General features: G+C 44.0%; 1 protein-coding gene across 2 annotated transcripts in view; it reads left to right on the plus strand.

Annotated features, from left to right (window-relative positions):
• The first annotated feature begins 2,952 nt into the window (after window positions 1–2,952).
• Window positions 2,953–20,195, plus strand: part of TSPAN16 (tetraspanin 16) — a 99,254-nt gene continuing 82,011 nt past the window's right edge. Inside the window, exons 1-2 of one of the 2 annotated variants that reach the window (XM_077470303.1) lie at window positions 2,953–3,113; window positions 3,244–3,315. The gene's annotated coding sequence lies outside the window, so the exon portion shown is untranslated. The remainder of the gene's footprint in view (window positions 3,114–3,243; window positions 3,316–20,195) is intronic. The other variant, XM_077470304.1, reaches the window with a different exon arrangement.

Here is a 20,195-nt window from a genome sequence, read left to right on the forward strand (position 1 = left end):
GTCAAATCAGACACATAAGGCTTGATATCTCGTCTAACATTAGAATTTTTCTCATTTAGTCCCTGATACAGTGTATGAAGGAATATGCCTTGCACCAGTTTTTTGTCATAGTTAAACTCTCGCCTATCATGTTGTGATGTAGACAGAACTTTTTGTTTTAACCCCACTAGCCTGTAAACAAATTGTTGTGCTGTTTCTCTTTCTTGCTGGGTAGCATTGCTAAGGTCCTGAAATAACTCATTACCACTTCGTTCTCTCATATGTGACTTCAAAAACCTTTTCAATTCAGCAACAGTAAGATCATCTTTGTCAGTCAACATATCTTTAAAATTACCAGGTTTGATTATTCTCAACACTGTGCGTATAATTTCAGATTCAGGGAATTTTTCTGTTAGACCCTCGTCAATTTGTCTGCACACGCTACTGTAACTCATGTCCGAACCATGATCTGAAATTACACAACCATGCATTTTAAATTCTCTACGTGGCAATAAAGCAACAACATCAGTTAATCTCACCACCTCCGATACCTGTTCAGTCCTTGCAGTCCCACTACTTATTTTTTTTGCAGCGGTTGCAATGTCCACAGTTGGTGTACTTTCCTTGTTAAGTTTTAGTTCATTGATCTTGTCTTGGATAATGAGTAGGTAAGACATACCTTGATCTTCCAACTTTTCCAGCTGATCACTTCTCAAGTAGTCTTTAATAAATTCAACAAGTTCCATTTCGTTGGTACCAGTCACTGATGGAACGTCCACGTCTCTTTCATCTTCCAGCATAATAGCGAGGCTATGCAGCTGTTCTTCATTAAGCAGATGAATTTGTTTCCGGATATCCCACATCAGCGCACGATGAGGAGACGCCATCTCTGTTGCAATCTGAAGACTTGCACTCACGAGGCAGACGACACTCACGACTCTCCTTGTAGCTCTGTAGCAGGCTCACGCTTGTCTCGTGCTTCCCTCTCACTGGTAACACAACGAATCCCGGACGAGCCCCCAAAATGTTACCGGCCTCAAAATGTGAATTAAGAGAGCCGATGATTGTAGACGCGATGAGATAAGGTGATCAGCTTGGCGTGGACTGCAAAGAATCACACAAACAGCATGAGATATGACCACTGACTTTATGGCTGGAAGTAGTTTAATTTTTACATAACAATACATCTTTTACATTTTTATAGTCACATGTTTATAACCATTAACAATATATATAATACAGATTTTAACTAAAGTATTTTAAAACGTAGTTACAACAATGAACATTACTATATTTAATAACATATATATCCCTGTTATTCAGTGTTATAGATAATTATCTTTATCTCTCTGGTACACTTTAAGTGTGCAATAATCATACTAGCAATGCATTGCTTTAATACAAATATTTTCATGGTAGTACTCTTTTTTAACCACTAGATGGTGCACATTGCATGTCTGTATGATGCAATACATAAGCTTTACATACAATAGGTTTTTTCTATATTAAATAACAGAAAACATGTGCTTCTATAAATCTATGCAATTTCCAATAAATCAGGTTTAAATATACCTATTTAGAAAGGTTTAGTGTTTATCATAAACATTTGTTCTGACTAATGCAGTATTTTCATGTTCTTGTTTCATGTGCACTTTTCACTTGTTTCTGACACATGCTGTTCTAAACTTCTAATTACAGCAAAACTATAGCATAAAATCTGCTGAGACTTTTTCTGCATCTGCTCAAGATGTTTAGGAATCTTTCTATCACCGGTTAATACAGATTGGGAACGATTTAGAGTACATACCTGCAAAGAATCACACAAACAGAATGAGATATGACCACTGACTTTATGGCTGGAAGTAGTTTAATTTCCAGTCACATGGTGTGTGGCCTTATATAGAGTCTGTTTGTGTACCTTCTCTGCCATCTACTGGTTATTAATAGAATAGAAGGGATATGTTTAGAAATATAAAAAAATATGAATATGTACTTTGCTTTGGGGTGTCTGTTTTGTGACCATATAAACCCCAGTCCGTCACACCACTATAACAGGAATAGAGAGGAAATCTTCCGATGGGGACACCAGTTTTAGTGGCTTCTGTGACATCTGCTGCACATACTTTGATGCTTTGCCATAGGCATTTTTACAGTACGGCATATTTGTGGTGCACTTCAATAGAAAGAGGTGAATGTCAAGGGGTTGATTTGCTAAAACTGGAGAGTGCAAAAACAGGTGCAGCTGTGCATGATAGCCAATCAGCTTCTAACTTCAGCTTGTTCAATGAAGCTTTTACAAAAAAAAAAACTGGAAGCTAATTGGTTTCTTTGCAGATCTGCACCAGATTTGGCACTCTCCAGTTTTAGTAAATCAACCCCAAAGCATTAACGCCTGCCAAACAGCATTATTTTTGTCTTGCCACAGCGCAAAGCAACGTTAATGCGTACACCTCCATCTGATCTCTATTTTAACCGTTTTGCGTGGCGTTGGTAGTGTGACCCAACAGCCTATTTTCATCACCTGTAAGAAAGAGCCCTTTGGTGGTGGTACTGTATGCTGTATAAAATTTGTGGCAACAATGTGTAGTTGTCCGCAAGCAAGGAATCAGTTGCCTATTTTCACCGCCCTCTGCCGCCCAAATGAACAACGCCTTTAGGCTCGTTTCACATAAATGCGAATCAAATGCGTTTTTAACCGCATCCAATTTGCATAACATGTGAATCGGACCGGCTTTCAATGGAACCTGGTTCACACATGCCCAGGGGGCGGCCACGGACTGTTTCTGAAAAGGGGTCCTGTACGATTTTGGCTGTTTATGTGCAAATTTAAGTAACAATTTGCACCTGAATAAAACCGCACCGGACTGTAAATCGCAAATATGATCATGGCCCTCCAGAATCATGCACAGCACAGACCAGAGGGCTTCAAACATCTAACATGAAATTTTTCTCTGATGCGTACACATTCACTGATGTATACACCGTTCCTCCCAGCAGGGAGCTCCCAGGAGTTCTGACTCAGGTGTTCAGTACAGTTCAGTCTCCAGGAGAAATCCGAGTGATTCAAAGACTCCAGAGAGGTCCAGCCTGCCAGAGGATCATACACCGGAGGTAACAGAGCCACCAGCCGCCCGGTAAGTACCCCAGCCTTATTACTACCCCACCCCTGAATGACACATTTCTCCAGCTCACTGAACATAGACATATCTGTACATAGGTCCTCTCTTTACAAGTCAGTGATCACAGTTCTCTATTAATTCTCAGAAAGTCTTGTGACTGCCGTTGTTAGCACTCCATCTGTGTGCACAGCAGGGAAGAAGGATCTGAGAGCACAAGGTGAGCGAAGATCTGGAAGGATTTTTCTGTATGTACTGGAGGAATTGGGGGGGGGGGGGGGGGCATGATACATAGTTCCTAAAATTCTGAAAAGTGTTCAGGGGCAATTTGTGACAAGCGCATTTAGGGCAACCCATAGATTAGTCAGTTTTTTCGGTCGATCAACTTCTGTACCACTTCCCTGCTCATACATGGATCAAAATTTGTCCAGTCTATGCTGAAGGGCTCATTCACGCCGTGTCCATCTGCATACATGAACGCATGCTCAACACAAGGGCACATAGAAAGCAATTGTACACACCATAACGCCACATTGAGGTGAATGCATTGCGTAAATATGCAGACATGCTGCATTTCTATGCAATGAACTGCACCTCACTGCATGTTACTGCACCCCTAAATAGAATAGAGTTGAATAAAAAAGAGCAAAAAGTAAACAGAGAAATGCATTTTAACAACAGCCATTTTCTGGCCTTATACAACTCACATAAGTGTACCAGGGCTTGTGCAAGGATTTGTGTCTATTTAAGCCGCGCCCACACAATCAGACTTTCCGACGGGAAATGATCGATGACAGGCTGTTGGCGGTAAATCTGACCGTGTGTAGGCTCCATCGGAGCAATTGTCAGAATTTCTGCGGTCAAATGTTGGCTAGCATGTTTTAAAATTATCCGCAAACAAATGCGTGTTGTCGGATTTTATGAACGTGTGTACACAAGTCCGTCAGACAAAAGTCCAAAGTACAAACACGCATGCTCAGAAGCAAGAATGAGCCGGAAGCGTTGGGTCTTGTAAACTAGTGTTTGTAATGGAGAATTAACATTCGTGACGTGGTAAATTCTGAAAAGTGGAAATGCGGCGCACATTCTCTTCTACTTTAATGGGATAATAATGAAGCTGCTTTGCTGGTGATACTGATGGAGTTATTGCAAACTAATTTTCAAAGGCTTTTTTTTTTCTAGTGATAGCAAGAATAATATTATTATGCTTTTTTTTATTTTGGCAGGTTACCACAACACCATTATCCCGTAGTTTTTAAGATCAAAGATACAACTATGTTGGTGTCCCTTGTCAATTTTACATAGCCAAGTATTATTCTCCACAATTTTTTTATTGTGCATTAAAAAAAGAAAACAAATAAAATTAGACATGCTATCTGCCAATAGAACTTAACCAAAAAGTGCAATCTATGCATCCAAAAACATAGAAAATATACCAAATCAAATCATTATTAAACCAAAAAAAAAGCAATAACTCCAAGGCTAATAATAAATAACACGTTATGTCCTCTGATTCCGCAACATGTCTGGTTGACGAACGGCCGTTCAGAAACAAACTGAAAAGCGAAGAATGAAAAGTGCTAAATGAAAGGTAGAAAAATAAAAAGAGTCAACACTCACTAAACTTCTACTAACACGAAATTAGCAAAAGGTGGCGCTAAAGAGCTGAAAAACAACGTAGTACGTCACTACGTTGTTAGCTGACAATTCCTTGCTGTTTGTATGCAAGACAAGTTTGGGTCAACGCCCTTCGGACAAAAGTCCACGGTTTTGTTGGCCAACAATCCGATCTTATGTATGAGGCTTTAGGCAAAGGTGAATTTTGCTGCCCCCCCCCCCCCCCAACATCCTCCTGCCACCACCTCCCCAACTGCAGTCCTGTAGTCATGTTTTTTTTTTTTTTTTTTACATTTTTACATGTTTTTTTGGTAAAATATAAAAGATGAGGTTGTGACGAGTAAATAGATACCCATATCAAACCATTAAATTTGCATGTGCCTGCAACGCTTTAAAAGCTCTTATGCCACATACACACGACCAGACTTTTCGACGGACTAGGTCTGACGGTCTTCCCGACGGACTTTCGGCGGAGTTCCAACAGACTTGGCCACACACAAGCACACCAAAGTCCGATGGATTTGAACGTGATGACGTACAACTGGACTAGAATAAGGAAGTTCATAGCCAGTAGCCAATAGCTGCACTAGCATCGGTTTTCGTCCGTCAGACTAGCATACAGACGAACAGATTTTTCGACCGGAATCGAGTCCATCAGAAAGATTTGAAACATGTTTTAAATCAAAAGTCCGTCTGATTTTTAGACAGCAAAGGTCAGAGGAAGCCCACACACGATCGAACTGTCCTGCGGATTCGTTCCGTTGGACCTTTGCTGTTGAAAAGTCCGGTTGTGTGTACGCATTACAGGTCATCAGTTTAGAGTTACTCAGGACCATTGGTGCAAAAATTATTGCTCTCACTCTGGAGTGTGCGCTGGTATATAATCTGTGTAGGAAAATTGCCATTTTCATATGTAGGTGCCTCAATGCATGCATTTTTTATAGGTGTGTGGGTGGGGGGCACTAAAAATAATTTACAGTTTAAAATAAATATGTCTCCTTATTTGCTTAAAACATTTTTGGTTTCAACCAGACCTCTAGCAATCGCTGTTTCCAGGGATGTGGCCATGGTAGGGATGTAATTCACACCTGGTGGGCGTGTCCACGATTAGTGGGTTTCTGGTCCCAAGTGTTTGGTTTGTTTTCTCTGTTCCATTTGAATGTCCGTAAAGAGGCCAAATTTGCATTTACAATTACATTCATTGCCCTATAGGTTTGTTTCCTCGTCAACAGAAATTGGCAACCAATCTGTTTATATTGGCCATAAGAACGATCACTCAAGCATGCAAAAAAAACACAGTCCCCTTTCAGGAAGTGAAAAACTGCTTGACATCCATGATGTTCAGTGAACAAATGTCTAGTATACTCAAAGACACGCATGCCAAGTTCCTTAAAGTTTGGGAGCCATGGCTGGCATATGCCTTCCCCGAACACTCTCTGGCTAGTATGGATTGGCTCTGACTGATTTCCTGGGTGATCTCGGGTCCCCTTCTTCTCTTCCCCCCCCCCCCCCCCTCTCTTTCTTATTTCTCTCTCAGTTTTCCTTCTCTTACCGGGGCTCTTAGCCCCTTTTCAATTGCTAACAGATGCCCAAGACGATCTTAAAGCAGAGTTTTAGAATGCATTTTTGTCCTGGTTATTCCTGCACTTATGGGGCTTTACCCCAAATTACGTATGTTGCATCCAGGATTTCATGACTGTTTAAATAGGAGGCTGTGTATTTTTTTTTGTCTCTTATGCATCAGTTCTAACCCCTGCGTGGGCAATCTAGGTGCCTTTGAAATTGCTGTATGTTTAACACTATTTCTGCAATAAAAACTGATCGAACCAGAAAACATTTTTGGTTTCATTCTTATTCATTTTTACATAACTTTTATTGCTATCACATAGGGGACCAATAGCCCCCTATGTGATAGCATATAGGTGACATGTTCTCTCTATGGAAAAACCCAGGGTCTACTAGACATTGGATGTTTCCTCTCTAATCCTCTGCAGCTACTGGAACACAGACGGTGTTCCATCAGCTGCTTCCCCCAGCACTGAGAATGACAGCTCCGGTCCAGGTATTTACATTATACATGTCACTTCCTGGTCTGAGTACAGGAGGGAGGCTGAGCGGCAGAGGGAGGCTGAGCTCCCACTGCCCTTCCTAGTGACACACCATGACAGCACCGGGCCTGCAGGTTAAGCCAACTGCTTAAGCCACCTTATAGTAACACTGGCCCTGCAGTGCACATGTTTTAGTGTTTCAACTAGTGTAAACAAACCCTGTAGACCCACTATACTCATAGCATAGCATCCGATGCTATGAGGAATGCTTTGGCTGAAATTCCTTAAATTTATGTGGATTGTACATTGTTGTTACTCTTAATAAATTTTACAAGAAGAAGCTCTTGGGTTTCCAGCTATTTATTGTATTATGGATTCACAGTGGACTACACAGCCAGTGCACCAATTGCGCTCATCAATTTTCATACAGCAGTAGAGCTTGGCTGAGTCTTTCTTTTTTTCTTTCTAAGGACATTTACCTGTTTAGGGATTCTGCAATGTCCTCACCCAAACCGATTCTTCAATCAGCTTCAGGTCCAGGTGCCGGCATCTCTAGTAAGGGAAACAGGAAGCAAAGTCTTGCAGCTTCACAGCCTGTTTCCTACTGCGCATGCATGAGTCGTGTTGCGCCTTGTAAATGGTCCCATAGTCTTAAGGGACCTGTAATGTGTCCCAGAAGACTGCGGTGAAAGGTGAAGGGGGAAAAACTCAGTTTGTCCCAGGTACTTGGTCAAAACCAGGTACCTGCTCCTCTCGAAAAAGTGCCAAATGTGGCAGTGGATGGGGGGGAAGGGTGGAAACAAGCGGAGCGTCCCTTTTTTAACATATCTGCTGGCAGGATCAACAGATACAATGATGTTTTGTGGGAACTCAGATATACAATAAATGCTGTTTTATGACTATTGACTGACTGTATTATATATTTTATTTTTTTCCATTTACCATAGTTCTATTTAACACAACTAAAAAAAAAAAATAATTAAACAAGCCAGCATTTGTAAAACAATACAGGTAATTCTTACCTGTCTCAATCCATGGACTTCCAATCTTCAATATCTTTGACTTTCATAGATTTTCTTCATTCCCTGCAGAATGCTATGGTTGCACCCTATGGCCATGTGTCCCATACTGAGGTATTAGTTGACAAGAGAAACCACTGAGCTCCACAAGGGACGAGAATCCAACACACATATAAGTATGTCAGATACAGAAGAACGGAGTGAGAATCAGCACTGCAGGCAGCGAAACGTGTTAGAGTTAACATTGTTCTTTTATCTCTCCATCAGAGTTCCTGGACTTTAGAAGGACTCATCCTGCTAAGGAACTCTTATCGAATTTAGTGCCACCTTCCAAAATCAGTGCATAAAAAGAACAGAGCTAGAAACAGCTGCAAATATCTCTAAAATATTCATTAGAGGTGGGCTCATCATGCCTTCCCTATGATATGGTGGTGACCACCCTATGAGGTCATTTACTATCAAGGTAAACAGTTGGCACTGTGCATCAGTGCTTTGGAGAAGGGTGTAGACATGCCACAGGAGATGGTCAGAGACTGCAAACATGCTAAAGGTTTTGTGGGATAAAACGCTGTTCAAACCAACCCAGTGCTTCAGATGTGGATATGGCCGTGTATGGCCTCAGCTGCCGCTGTTCTTGTCACGCGCCCCTCTTGACATGTTTTGCTCTGCCTGCCAGGGCTTGATCACAGGGGTCTGTGACCAAGCCTCAGCAGGTGGGGTGAAACATGTCCAGGGGCCATATCCACATCTGAAGCACTGGGTTGGTTTGGGTGGTGTCTTATCTTACATATGTCCACAGTTCTGAATTAGCACTCGACGCCTGCTCTCACTTTCATAATACCGGTAGGGACATCCGTTATCATCCAGCTTTGAGCGGCTCTCCAAGTTTACACCTGATCACATGCAATAGGTGGTGTTGGAGACTTAGGACGTGCCTCAGGATGTGAAGACTGTGTGGTACAGTATGCTGCCACGCCAAGCCACTGCATATATCAGCCTGTCATAGATTTTGACAGGCTGCTGAAAGCATGGCTGGAGGCTGCACCTTTTTCTGTTGGGCACCAGAAAACACAAATATTTGAAGCACATGGGGCTAAACCGCTCGCGTGTTTGAGTTTTAGCCCAAACTGACAAAAATTTGGAATTTATAGTGGGTTAATCATATGGCAGACAACCCTGGTTTTGTATTTTCATCTTTACTATTTAAAGTGTTACTAAACCCAAGACCCTATCTATATTTCCTATATCTGGTCTCCCACAGTACACAGAACATGATCGTTTAAGTAAATATAAACTGCCAAATACCTTTTCTCATCAGCAGTATATAGCAGTCTTGTGACTTCTATCAGTGTCTGGTTAAAGCTTGTAGGAGGAGGTTTCATTCTACTCTGACTGTCCTTTGAGGCTGCAGGACCCCTGACCCTCTGTCTGGACAGTGTGGATTGGCCCTGTGCTTATCAAATGCACCCTACCAAGAAAAAACAACAACTTTCTAGCAATACACACCAAACTGAGCATGTGCAACTTGACCCCAAGGCTCTGTTGTATCAGGGTGTGGTTTGGGAACTGTGGAAGAAGGAGAGACTCAGATAAGACAGGATCAAACAGGCTTTTTACACAGTGCAGAGGATTAACCACTTAGGTTCCGCAGTCAGTAAACAAGCATGCTTTACTGTACTCTGTAGTTACCTCGGCTCACTCCAACCTTAGAGAATTATACAAATCGACTGCCCGAACTTTTGCTGATAAGCTAGAGCAGCATCATTACAAATTTTGTGACAAATGCTGGCAACCACTAACTCGTACCCTTTATCCAAAACAATCTTCCACTCTCATACCGCATATACAGGGCCCCTAAGAGGAGGTTGTCTCCTCACCCTTGGAGATATCCTCGGCGTTCAGGGATTTTTACCAGTCCCTTTATGATATTCCACAACCATCTGAACTGCAATCTCAAATTATGTTAGAAAAGGAAATGCTGTCTTATATTGAAGAAACTGTTCTTCTGACCCTAGATAATGATATACGTGAGAGGCTTGAGGACCCTATGTCTTAAGACGAGGTGCTTTCGGCTGTTGCAAGTACACCTGCTGGGAAGAGTCCAGGCCTTTATTGTTTCACAGCAAGCATTTTTAAACAATTCAGACTCCTTTTTTGACCAAAGTATTCAACTACCTGACAGAAGGTTACAGTTTTCCCACTCAAACAATGGAGGTACATATATCCCTCATTCCCAAACCTGGTAAGGACCCCTCCAGTTGCGCAAATTACAGGCCAATTTCTTTGATCGGTGTGGACCTGAAGATCTTCGCCAAGGTACTTGCCAATAGACTACAGCCATTACTGCCCGGCTTGATTCACCTAGACTAGCTTTGTGAGTGGCCGTGAGGCCAGAAACAGCACTCTGAAAACCCTCCTGCTTACGGATTATGCTCGCACGCACGATGTCCCCCTGTGCCTCCTTACGGTTGATGCAGAAAAAGCATTAGATCGGGTTAGTTGGTGGTTTCTTCATCTATCCTTACAACAGATAGGCTTGGGTCCTTGTACGGTCTTGAGAATAATGTCTCTTTATTCATCCCCTTCGGCTCGGATTAGAATTAACACTTCTCTTTCCCCTATGTTCTCTATCAACAAAAGCACTCATTAAAGGATGCCCATTTTCACCCTTCCCCATGTTCTAACAATGGAACAATGGAACATCTAGCAGTGGCCTTACGCCAAAACTTAACTATAAGCGGTTTATTGGTGGGTTCCCTTCACAATAAATTAGCCCTATTCACGGAGATGATCTGCTTCTATTTGTCACACAACCTCCCTCCCCTTGATCTTGGCGGAATTTAAAAGATTTGGAAGTGTCAGCAACTTTAAAGTGAATTACAACAAGTTGGAACTTTTAAATATTTTTCTCCCACTGGCGGTTCTGCAATGGGTTTCAGCTTCTTTCCCCTTCAAAACTGGGTCTACCTTTATTTGTTACTTGGGGATTTGGGGGTTGTGCTGTTGATCCTAATGGTAAAGTCATGGGGGGGGGGGGAACCAGAAAGAAGGAAATATGACAAGCTCCGTTTTATAAAGATTACGTTTGAGAAAGGGGTGTGACAGCCATAACGATATGTCATTCAGTAAGTTTGAGATCCGTGAGGAGATCGAGGGGGAGAGTTGAGGAGTGGAGAGATAGATCTGGGTGTCATCGGCATAAAGGTGGTATTGGAAGCCATGGGAGGTTATCAACTGGCCCAGGGAAGAGGTATAGAGTAAAAATAGGAGGGTCCCAAGGACGGAGCCCAACAGAAAGAGGAAAAGGAACGGAGGAGATGGAGTTGTAAATGACACTACACTGAGATAGGTAGGAGGAGAACCAGGATAAAGCAGAATCACGGAGGCCAAGGGAGTGTAGTTTGCTGAGGAGGAGCAGGTGATCAACTGTGTTAAAGGCAGCAGAGAGGTCTAAGAGTATGAGTATGGAGTAATGGCCATTGGTTTTAGCAGTTAGTAGGTCACTGTTGAGTTTTAGTAGGGCAGTTTCAGTGGAATGTTGTGGACGGAAGGTGGACTGTAGGGGGTCGAGAAGGTTGTTGTCCGTGAGGTAGCGACTCGTTCGGTCATGGACATGGGTTAGGGAGTTTAGGATAGGGTCCAGGGGACAGGTGGTGAGGTGGGCCATGGATTGGAGTTTATCAACTTCATTGGTGGTAACTGGGCAGAAGGAGGAGAGTATTGAGTGTGGTGTTGGACCCGAAGTGTTGGGTAGGGGAGAAAGTTGAATGCTGGATATCTCCTTGCGAATTATGTCGATTTTGCTTTTGAAATGGTTGGCAATCTGTTGAGCGGTAAGCAAGTTGGTGGGTGGGGACATTGGGGGGTGAAGTAAGGAATTAAGGGTAAAAAATAGTTGACGAGTTTTGGATGAGAGGGTTTTGATGAGAGTGTTGGCAGTGTAGGTTTGTTTAGCAGTGTGGAGGCAGGAGTTGAATTTGAGAAGGGCAGATTTGTAGAGGGTAAAGTTGCAGGGATTTAGATTTACCTGGGCTACAGGTGACCTCATGAACAGCTTATCTGGGACATGACTGAGTTTACAAAAATCATTTCTTTGTATCCTTTACTATTCTCTGTGCTCTTGTCCTACGTGCCTTTCTTATCCTGACTCTTCACTCTTTATCGTCATTAAATGAAGTGTCAAATTTGCTCCTCAACATAGTGCTTCCTACATTTTCTTTAAATGTTAAATTATTTTCTGCAGGTTATCTGCTTTTACCCTAAACATTATCTTAATAACTGATGGCTGATGCATTTTGTCTTAATATTTATTTTCCGATGGATATTATGTTCCTATTTGCGTAACTGTAAGTTGCATATGTAAGAATATCATCACACGATATACCTTTCCTTTTACTATGCTATGCGGTTTGTTATCATATTTTGCATGATACAATAAAATTGAGATTGAAAAAAAAAAAAAATAGAAGGGTTGTATTTAATAATTTTGTTAGAATATGGATGAGGGGAAAAGGGAAGAACCAGGGATGGCAAAATATAAACTGCTGAAACACAAGAAACTACAAATACTATGAATAACTGCATGAGTTGGTGTTATTTTATGTCTGCCTGGAGTCTATCTTTAAAATACAAGCAGGAGCATTTTGTTCAGAAAGAAATATCCAGGGACAATTCCTGAAATCCCAGGAACATAGGGGCTGTTGGTAACTACGCAGGCAAAGAAGAATGATCCCCAGGCAGTGCATGATGACATTTCCTTAGATACAGAGTGGTTGAGCAATGCAAAAATGAAAGTGAAAGTCCAATGATTAGATTACAGAAATATATATATTTTTTTCCTCCATTTTCATATACAATAAATGATCCAACAAGCTACTGTACCATTGCAAGCAGCATTTTGCTCTTTCTCAAGCCATGTTTCTCACTCTACTTTCAGTATATATACAATGAATATAAAAAGTCTACACAAAATGTCAGGTTTCTGTGATGTAAAAAATGAGGCAAAGATATTTAGCACCCCGATGTTTAGGCAGGGTTGCACCTAAATTTACCTGCCAGGTATTGATGCCTTGGCCAATTGTGAGGGATCAATTAATTTCACCCTCAGTCTGGAATTGCTGCACTTCTCTCTTCTGTCACTAGATGGCCGGGTATCTGGTGAGTGGGGACATTAGATAAGACAAGGACATTGCAAGAACAGATTAGTAATATATAGGGTATCTCAGCCAATGGACAGTTCAGTTCAGTGACAGTTCTGCCGGCCGGAGAACCTGTCATGGTTGGAGGTAGAGGGGAAGCTGTCACCACTAAGGGACCAACCACCTTGTTCCCAGGGACCACAGTAAGTAGCTGAAGCAAGTACCGGAGCAGTATTCTCACCAACCAGTGACGGTGAAGAATCTGGAAACTTCGGCAGGTACCAAGCCAGGGACCCAGCCAGTGGGGTGACGCTTCAGGAGTATCTAGAGTGCCAAGCTAGGGACCCAGCAGGGTCCCTAGTAAGAAGATTAGAAGAGCTCAAACGGGATTCAGTGGCAGTGAATCAGCAAGTCTAGTGGGAGAGACTGGTAACTCAGTGGACATCCCTCCTAAATTGATGAAAAGAGGAGAAGAAAAGGGAGGCTGCCAAGAGACCTACAGCAACATCAAAGAGCTACATGAATATCTGGCAAGTACTGGCTGTGTGGTACATGTGACAAGAATATAATAACGTTCACATTAATGAGAACAGTGCTTTATTTACCGATGGGCCCGCAGGGTTCCTAGGTCCTTCTCCTTCACTAGGCAGAACAAAATTGAGGCTGGTTGTTACTGAAGGGACCGTACCTTGGGCAGAACTAGAAAGTTCTGTTTTTTTGTACATGTTAACATGTTCTGCCTAGTCCTCTCCTGAAGGTGGTGTAACAACCCGATGGTCTAAGTAAAGGAGCTGTGTCAGTTAGTGAACGTAACAGAAATACAGATTTTTACTTGTAAACAAAAAATGTCTGAAAAATTCACTAGTATTGCCTGTAGTCTCCCTTTAACCAATATGTTTCCCCATTACTGACCTATTATGCCCTGTTCTAGGGCTTTGTATGGAATGGCCACCTTGGTAGGCTGTGCTTCCACTTATCAAGGAGAACAATGAGTAGTTCAGCGATGAATCCAAAATCTCCAGAGACTAAACAGTAAAGCCTTGTACACACAAGGATTAGATTGTTGGCAGGGTTTTGTCTGTTGACAGACTGTTGGCCTAAAATCTGACTGTTAGTACGCTTCTTTTGACAATTGTTGTCCAACTTTCTGACAACAAATGTTGGATGACATGTTAGTAAATTTTTGGCGGACAACGGTCTGTTGTCAGATTTTCTGATGGTCAGTAAACAAGTCCGTCACAGAAAAGCCTAAAGTACAAACACGCATGCTCAGAATCAATGCTCACCAAACACAAAATTAACAGAAGGGGCCCAAAGGATGGCGCTCAAGAGCTGAAATTCCTCATAGTACCTCGCTACGTTTGTGTTTGTTGGTGAACAATTATGTACCGTTAGTATGCAAGACAAGTTCCCGGCACACGCCCCTTTGGACAAAAATCAGACACTCGGTTGGCCAACAATCTGATCGTGTGTATGAGACAAGAGAAGACTAGAATAGTGAAGACTAGAATCTCACACTGCAGGTATACAGCTCTGAGGCAGCAGACATAGGAGTGCCTAGGCACATTCACATACCAGGAAGTGCACTGCTATTTGTCAGGAAGAATTCAAGACAATAGGTAATTTTTTCTGGATACCGTTAAGGCGCAATTAACATTTCTAAAAGTTCCCTGCAATATATTTGTTGTTCTTGTGTAAACTGAAACTCATGCCAGTAAAACCGTGTTTTTCTGAAGTTTTCTTCCTGGTGTCTCAAAGAGGAAGTGAAGTTCTCCATTCTAATGATATTATTGCTGGCAGAGATTCATTAGCCAATTAACCACTTCAGCCCCGGAAGATTAGGTTGCTCAATGACCAGAGCACTTTTTTTATAATTTGGCACTGCGCTGCTTAACCACTTGCTTACTGGGCACTTAAACACCCTTCCTGCCCAGACCAATTTTCAGCTTTCGGTGCTCTCACAATTTGAATGACAATTACTCAGTCATGTAACACTGTACCCAAATGAATTTTTTGTCCTTTTTTTCCCACAAATAGAGCTTTCTTTTGGTGGTATTTGATCACCTCTGGGGTTTTTATTTTTTGCGCTATAAATGAAAAAAAGACCGAAAATTTTGAAAAAAAACGCATATTTCTTTGTTTCTGTGACAGAATTATGCAAATTATTAATTTTTCTTCATACATTTTGGCCACAATTTATACTGCTACATATCTTTGGTAAAAAGAACCCAAATTTGTGGATATTATTTGGTCTTTGTGAAAGTTAGAGAGTCTACAAGGTGTGGTGCGAATCGCACAAAATTGATCACATCTGATGTACTGGTGGCCTATCTCGCTTCTTGTGACCCAAACAAGTCAGGAAAGTACAAATACCCCCCAAATGACCCCTTTTTGGAAAGTAGACATTCCAAGGTATTTAGTAAGAGGCATAGTGAGCTTTTTGATGTTGTCATTTTTTTCCCACAATTCTTTGCAAAATTAAGATTTTTCATTTTTTTTTTCTCCACAAAATTGTCATTGTAATAGGTTATTTCTCTCACGTGGCATGTGTATACCACAATTGACACCCCCCAAAAAATTCTGCTACTCCTCCTGAGTATTACAATACCACATGTGTGGGACTTTTTCACAGCCTGGCCACATAGAGAGGCCCAACATGCAGGTAGCGCCATCATGTGTTCTAGGAACATAAATTACACATCTAACTTGTCGACTATTTATTACACTTTTGAAGCACCAGGACAATGACACGTGACACTGATGACAGATGGCACTGATACGTGGCAATGATGACACTTATACGTGGCACTGATGACAGGTGGCACTGATGACAGATGGCACTAATATGTGGCACTGATGACAGATGGCACTAATATGTGGCACTGATGACATGTGGCACTAATACGTGGCACCGATGACAGATGGCACTAATACGTGGCACTAATATGTGCCACCGATGACAGATGGCACTAATACATGGCACCGATGACGCGTGACACTGATGACAGATGGCACTGATAAGTGGCATTGATGACACGTGACACTGACAACAGATGGCACGTGACACTGACAGGTGGCACTGATGACAAATGGCACTGATACGTGGCACTGATGACAGATGGCACGTGGCACTGACACGTGGCACTGACGACAGGTGGCACTGATGACAGGTGGCACTGACGACAGGTGGCACTGACGACAGGTGGCACTGGGGGCAGGTAGCACTGGGGCAGGAAGCACTGGGGTAGATGGCACTGGGGGCAGGTAGCACTGGGGTGGATGGCACTGGGGGCAGGTAGCACTGGGGTGGATGGCACTGGGGTGGATGGCACTGGGGCAGGTAGCACTGGGGTGGATGGCACTGGGGTGGATGGCACTGGGGCAGATGGCACTGGGGCGGATGGCACTGGGGCAGATGGCACTGCTGGGGGCGGATGGCACTGCTGGGGGCGGATGGCACTTTTTATTTTTATTTTTTACTTTTTTATTTTTTTTTATTTACTACAGGCAGAACGGCTGCCGCTGCAGCCGTTCATCTCTCCCCTCTCACACTGTCTGTGCGAGGAGGGAGAGCGGCGCTGAGAGATGATCTCATATGTTTACATATGAGATCATCTCCCATTGGACACACCGATCACGCTGTAAACGGCCGCTGTGATTGGCCGTTTACAGCGATCTGTGTTTGCCTGTCCCTGGGGGACACGGCGAACACAGAACTTCCGCGATGCGCGCCCGCGGCGGCGCGCATCGCGGAAGTAAACATCAGGACGTCCAGGAACGACCGCCTGGACGAACGCGCCTGCTCTACGGCCGTCATTCGGCCATAGGGCGGGCGCGAGGTGGTTAACTGGTAACATGCAATGTTGTACCCAAACTAAATTTGCGTCCTTTTTTTCCCACAAATAGAGCTTTCTTTTGATGGTATTTGATTGGCTCTGTGATTTTTATTTTTTGTGATATAAATGGAAAAAGACCGAAAATTCTGAAAAAATATTATATTTTCTACTTTTTGTTAGAAGAAATAAACTCAATTTTAGTCATACATTTAGGTTTTTGGGGTCCTATACACGGCTAGGCTCCCAAAAAAGTCTCCCACATGGTATCCCTGTACTCAGGAGAAGCAGCAGAATGTATTTTGGTGTGTAATTTCACATATGCCCGGGGAATGCCCAGGAAAAACCCAAGCCTACTTACCACCAGCTCGCAGACAACCAAATTAACCTGTCCAACAGTACGTTAAAAACAGGGGTTTAGTCCGCACACATTTGCAAATGCATGCGTAAGCCACAGAGCCTCGTCAAGACACCCTGGTATGGTATCTGTGGTCCTAACACTAAAGTATGAGTGTCCCCACAGTGGAGGCACATGCATTCTGATGGATAGATGAGGGCAGGTGGACTGAAGGTACATGCAGCACACCAAACCCAGCATATAGCACAATGGCTGCAAAGGTGTTGGTGCATTGCTGGACCAATACAAATACAATATGAATAGGCTTGGGTTTTTCCTGGGCATTCCCCAGGCTTTGTTGTTATACATTTTTAAAAGCCTTTACGGGTTACTACTAGTGATGGACGAACTTCCGACGGGACGTTTCGCGAACGCGAAATGCGAACGGACCCAAACGTTCGCGAAACCGAACGTTCGCCGCGGGCCCCATTGACTTCAATGGGAGGCGAACTTTGCAAACCTTCATGTCGAATTTGCGGCCACGTGGTAATTATTAGGGGGTAAAACGTAGTCCCACCATCTGGACAATGACATAATACATGTATGAGGTGAATTTGGGATCGATAACTACAAGCATTTTTATTTTATTTGGGAAATTGTTCTAACAATTCAGGACTATGGAGCTAATGAAGGCAATGGAGGAGAGGGAAGGTCAGGGACCAGGGTAGGCAAAGAAGAGGGTGCAGGAGATGATCACCAGCAGCGTGACATACCGGAATGACACATGCACCGTGATAGAGGCATCTGACAGCAGCACCGTAATACAGAGCACTGACAGCAGCACCGTGACATACAGCGCTGACAGCAGCACCGTGACATACAGCGCTGACAGCAGCACCGTGACATACAGCGCTGACAGCAGCACCGTGACATACAGCGCTGACAGCAGCACCGTGACATACAGCGCTGACAGCAGCACCGTGACATACAGCGCTGACAGCAGCACCGTGACATACAGCGCTGACAGCAGCACCGTGACATACAGCGCTGACAGCAGCACCGTGACATACAGCGCTGACAGCAGCACCGTGACATACAGCACTGACAGCAGCACCGTAAGCAGCCCCAGGAGGAAGTCAGCACAGCACAGGGATGGTGTGATCCCCTCATAATAAGAACCCCCAGGAGGAAGTCAGCACAGCACAGGGATAGTGTGATCCCTTCATAATAAGAACCCCCAGGAGGAAGTCAGCACAGCACAGGGATATCATAAGCAGCCCCAGTAGAAATATGACACCGCTCAACCTCTTCAAAGAGGAGGGTAGGGGCATATAGTACGGTGTGCTTTTTTGGGTCAAGGAAGTGAGCCAAATGAATTAAGAAGGTCTGTGTGCTTGATTAAAAAAATAGTTTATAGACATATACATGGTCTACTGGTCACATGTGTTGAATTCCTCCGAGATCCATGCCTCATTCATTTTTAGAAATGTGAGGTAGTTAACACTGTGGTGAGCTAGGCGAGTACGCTTATCGGTCACAATCCCCCCTGCTGCGCTGAACGTCCTTTCGGACAGGACACTGGATGAGGGGCAAGCCAACAGTTCGATTGCAAATTGGGCAAGCTCTGGCCAGAGGTCAAGCCTGCCCACCCAGTAGTCTAGGGGTTCATCACTCCTCAGAGCGTCCACATCGGCCGTTAACCCAATGTAGTCGGACACCTGACGGTCTAGGCGTTCCCTGATGCTGGATCCGGATGACACCTGTCGATGGGTCGGCTGAAAGAATGACCTCATATCCGAAGTCACCAACACATCTTCAAACCGGCCTCTTCTTGCAGGCGCTGTTGGATTGGTACCCGCAAATCCTTCTCTGGGAGTGGGAATTGCTCCTCTGCCAGCGCACGCAAAAGCAGAATGCAGCATTTCTCGAAGCAAGGCCTGGAAGTGCTGCATTCTGACAGCCCTCTGCGACGGCGGTAACATTTCCGCCATTTTGTGTTTGTACCGGGGGTCTAAGTACGTTGCCACCCAGTACTGGTCCTTGACCCTCATGCTTTTTATACGGGGGTCCCTATTAAAACACTGGAGCATGAAGGCCCCCATTTGCACTAAAGTGGAAGCGGTGTGGTGGCCTGGCTCCTGCTCATCATCCAGGATAATGTCGTCCTCTTCATTCTCCTCTCCCCATCCTCGCACAACAGGGATCCCAGAAAGGTTTAAAGCATGCTCTTCTTGCTCCTGCTCATCCGCCCCGGCACCATCCTCCTCTGACTCCTCATCAGACTCCTGTTGTTGACTTGTCTCAGATAGAGTAGCCCCCCCTGGGAATTCATCCAGCATTGCGACTTCCTCATCTTCCCGCTCCTGCTCCTCCACAGCCTGATCAATGACACGACGCAATGCACGCTCCAGAAAGAAGGCATAAGGTACCATGTCACTGATGGCGCCATGGCTGCGACTGACCAGTTTGGTGATCTCCTCAAATGGCCGCAGAAGTCTGCATGTGTCGCGCATGAGCAGCCACTGGCGCGGTGAAAAAAAACCCAGCTCCCCAGAACCGTTTCTTTCGCAGAGTTCATACAGGTAGACGTTAACTGCACGTTTCTGCTGGAGCAGCCTATCAAGCATATAGAAGGTTGAGTTCCATCGCGTCGGGCAATCGCAAATAAGACGTCTGACCGGCAGATGGTGTCGCCGCTGAATGTCAGCAAGGCGAGCCATGGCCGTGTAAGATCTTCTGAAATGGGCCGAGATTTTCCTTGCCTGCCGCAAGATGTCCTGGACCCCAGGGTATTTGACAAGGAATCGCTGCACGACCAAGTTTAAGACGTGTGCCATGCACGGCACGTGCGTGATTTTGCCCTGTTTCAATGCGCTAAGCAGATTGGCACCGTTGTCACACACCACTTTACCAACTGTCAAATTGAGCGGTGTTAGCCACTCATCTGCCTGTGAACGCAAAGCTGAAAGGAGTGCCGGGCCAGTGTGGCTCTTTGCTTCCAGGCACAACAGACGCAGCACGGCATGGCAACGTCTCACCTGGCATGTGGAATAGGTTCTGGGGAGCTTGGGCGGTGCAGTGGAAGAGACGCTAGCAGCGGAAAAGGAG

This window comes from Lithobates pipiens, unplaced genomic scaffold (genome assembly GCF_037356315.1).
Source record: "Lithobates pipiens isolate NorthernLeopardFrog02 unplaced genomic scaffold, aLitPip1_a1.2 Scaffold_8, whole genome shotgun sequence".
Lineage (NCBI taxonomy): Eukaryota > Metazoa > Chordata > Amphibia > Anura > Ranidae > Lithobates > Lithobates pipiens.